The sequence below is a fragment of the Trichomycterus rosablanca genome, chromosome 8 (assembly GCF_030014385.1).
Source record: "Trichomycterus rosablanca isolate fTriRos1 chromosome 8, fTriRos1.hap1, whole genome shotgun sequence".
NCBI lineage: Eukaryota > Metazoa > Chordata > Actinopteri > Siluriformes > Trichomycteridae > Trichomycterus > Trichomycterus rosablanca.
This window is the reverse complement of record NC_085995.1, coordinates 17,318,491-17,322,042: the sequence shown is the minus strand read 5'-3', so window position 1 is coordinate 17,322,042 and position 3,552 is coordinate 17,318,491. Positions and strand designations below refer to the sequence as shown.

The window sequence follows — 3,552 nt, the reverse complement described above, 5'->3', positions numbered from 1 at the left end:
TCTTTTAGTTTATTTAAAAAGTAGATAGTAAATTAATCATTCATTTCTGTTTAGTAACTGCTTTATCCTGGTCATGGCCGTGGAGGATCCAGAACTGTTCCTGGGGAAACTGGACGTATGGCAGGAGTGCACTATGGATGTGATGCTAGTCAATCTCAGGGCACCATCCCCAAATAAATTTGCACGTCAGATTTTATTTTATTTAGTTTTTAAAAAATATATTTTTATTAAGCTATAAATATGTTAATTTTTCAAGTATTTAAGTTTTACTTTGCATTGAGGTGGATTTCTTTATTATACTGTACGTATATTTGCATAATTGTAATATATGCATAATTTAGTTTAACACTAATTTCTAATACAGATATTTTGTTCTTAAAATGTGTGTGTGCCTGTAGTTTGCAATAAAAAAAAAAAAAAAGAATCATCACACAGTAATATACATGTGGGGAACCATATGGTCTCCAGGTAAATGTTTTCCCCCTTGTGTTGTTAGTGTAATGGACTGATCTATAGGTTAAACTTGTTCTACATAATGACAACAGGTAAATACATCACCAGCATCACTGTAGTGTTTTATAATTACACACACAGTGATATACATGTGGGGAACCATATTCCCCAGGCCTCCAGGTAAATCTGTTCCCCACTGTGTTGTTAGTGTAATGGACTGGTCTATAGGTTGAACTTGTTCTACATAATGACAACAGTTAAATACATCACCAGCATCACTGTAGTGTTTTATGAATACACACACAGTAATATACATATGGGGAACCATATTCTCCAGGTAAATCTGTTCCCCCCTGTGTTTTTAGTGTAATTGACTGATCTATAGGATAAACTTGTTCTACATAATGGCAACAGTTAAATACATCACCAGCATCACTGTAGTGTTTTATGAATACACACACAGTAATATACATGTGGGGAACCATGTTCCCCAGGTCTCCAGGTAAATCTGTTCCCCCCTGTGTTTTTAGTGTAATGGACTGATCTATAGGTTAAACTTGTTCTTCATAATGACAACAGTTAAATACATCACCAGCATCACTGTAGTGTTTTATGAATACACACACAGTAATATACATGTGGGGAACCATATTCCCCAGGTCTCCAGGTAAATCTGTTCCCCCCTGTGTTTTTAGTGTAATGGACTGATCTATAGGTTAAACTCGTTCTACATACTGTTTGTTCATTTTAAAATCACATGGATGAAGTTTGTTAAGTTTAAATGAACAAGAGAGATCACCATGAATTATTCTACTACTTATTGTCCTGTGCGATATAGTTTATTTGTATCTGCACCAAAACTTTATCTTGTGTGACAAAACGAGAAAAAACAAACTTGTGTCTGAATATGAGCATGTCCTGTATTAGGATATACTGTATATATACAAATAAATATGACACGTTAATTCTAGTTGTTTGACAGCAAATGTGAAAACCTCCGACTTGCGGTGGAGCAATAAAACCTCTGACAGTAGTTCACTCAATACTTTAAAGTATGTATTTAATCACAAACTACCTAACATACAACATGAAATTTGAAAAGAACATACCGCTATAAACTTACACATATTCCAAATAAACCGATGCTCAACGAAGCGACAGAAAAAAACGTCATGATATTTGCACATGCGCGTTAAAGGGGAAACAGCGACAGAAAAAAAATGTCATGATTTTTGCACATGCGCGTTAAAGGGGAAACGGGGAACTGAATTCTCCGTAACACCGGCGTTAAGGGAAGACGTTACAGCTACAGCTGACTCCGTATGGAGCTGGTTGTCCATCTTCTTTGAGCAAGGGGCGTGATGCGCCCTCTTCTTGTCAGTTGACAATATTATAAAAACTTTTTACTGTCATTGGCTGGCATAAATTAATCCAGAAAACATGTTTACAAAGACAAAACACATGATCATACCTAAAGCACACATTTATAAGTCTTTATGGATTTCCTTGACTATTTGATTTAACTAATTAAGTGTTTACATTTCTGCAGTGACTTTTGTGCACTCCTGAGTCAAGCTCACTCAGCCACCTCCTGTTATTTGGCCTACACTGATCTTGGTAAGATGTTTACAAAAGCTGCTTTTATCAACATATACAGTTTGAAAAACATTTTCAAGATTGATTAGGGATACTGTATGCAAAATATTGTAATGTAAAATATTATAATAAAAAAAGCACATTATCATGTCTAAAGCACATATTTACAAGTCTTATAAGTTTGTGCCTATGTTCTTCAGCCTACTAAGGCACTGGTTTTTCTGCTCTAGCACTGTTCTGGATACTGCTTGTAGTGATGCCACTGCTGCTGCCAAAGTGAACCAATAAACCATTATTAACTATGTAAACATATTTAAAGAAAAGTTACTTTTTTATTCAACATTTCTTTTCCATCATAACTGGTGCAGCAGTTATTTTAACTGGAACTGACAATTTTGAATAAGACAAATAAGATCCAAATTGATCTGTGGAAAATAGCATTAAATTCTGTTTGTGTTTTCATTCCAGAATTAAAGACCAGTGTGAGACAGGAGATCGGCAGTCAGTTATGGCAAGACAAAACATTATATGTTTTATTAATTTTTGGCAAACCTATAATAAATAAAAATACTTGACAAAAATATAAAAAAACATGTTTTGGTGTACATTTGTTTTTTTCTGTTATTGTTTTAACTGTATATTTTTACGTTTACTTTTAATAAAGTATATTTACTGCCTGGCCAAAAAAAAAGGTCACAGACTCTAATATTTTGTTGGACCGCCTTTAGCTTTGATTACGGCACGCATTCGCTGTGGCATCGTTTCTACAAGCTTCTGCAGTGTCACAACATTTATTTCTGTCCAGAGTTGCATTAATTTTCCCCCAAGATCTTGTATTGATGATAGGAGATTTGGACCACTGCGCAAAGTCTTCTCCAGCACATCCCAAAGATTCTCAATGGGGTTTAGGTCTGGACTCTGTGGTGGCCAATCCATGTGTGAAAATAATGTCTCAAGCTCCCTGAACCACTCTTTTACAATTTGAGCCAGATGAATCCTGGCATTGTCATCTTGGAATATGCCTGGGGAAGAATATCAGGGAAGAAAAAATCCATTGATGGAATAACCTGATCGTTCAGTATATTCACATAACGTTGCTGAACCAACTGCAGCAACCCCAGATCATAGCACTGCCCCCACAGGCTTGTACGGTAGGCACTAGGCATGATGGGTGCATCACTTTAGCTGCCTCTCTTCTTACCCTGATGCACCCATCACTCTGGAACAGGGTAAACCTGGACTCATCAGACCACATGACCTTCTTCCATTGCTCCAGAGTCCAATCTTTATGCTCCCTAGCAAATTCAGGCCCTTTTTTGCCGGTTAGCCTCACTGAGAAGTGGTTTTCTTAAGGCTACACAGCTGTTTAGTCCCAATCCCTTGAGTTCCCTTCGCATTGTGCATGTGGAAATGCTCTTACTTTCACTATTAAACATATCCCTGAGTTCTACTGTAGTTTTTCTACGATTTGATTTCACCAAAGGTTTAAGTAATCGCCGATCA

At 36.5% G+C, this 3,552-nt stretch overlaps 1 long non-coding RNA gene across 1 annotated transcript; it reads left to right on the top strand.

Moving 5' to 3' along the window:
• Positions 1–1,613: 1,613 nt before the first annotated feature.
• Positions 1,614–2,617, top strand: LOC134318936 (uncharacterized). Its single transcript, XR_010013447.1, has 3 exons — positions 1,614–1,829; positions 2,003–2,070; positions 2,518–2,617. It is a non-coding gene; the product is annotated as an uncharacterized LOC134318936 (long non-coding RNA).
• The last annotated feature ends 935 nt before the right edge of the window (positions 2,618–3,552 follow it).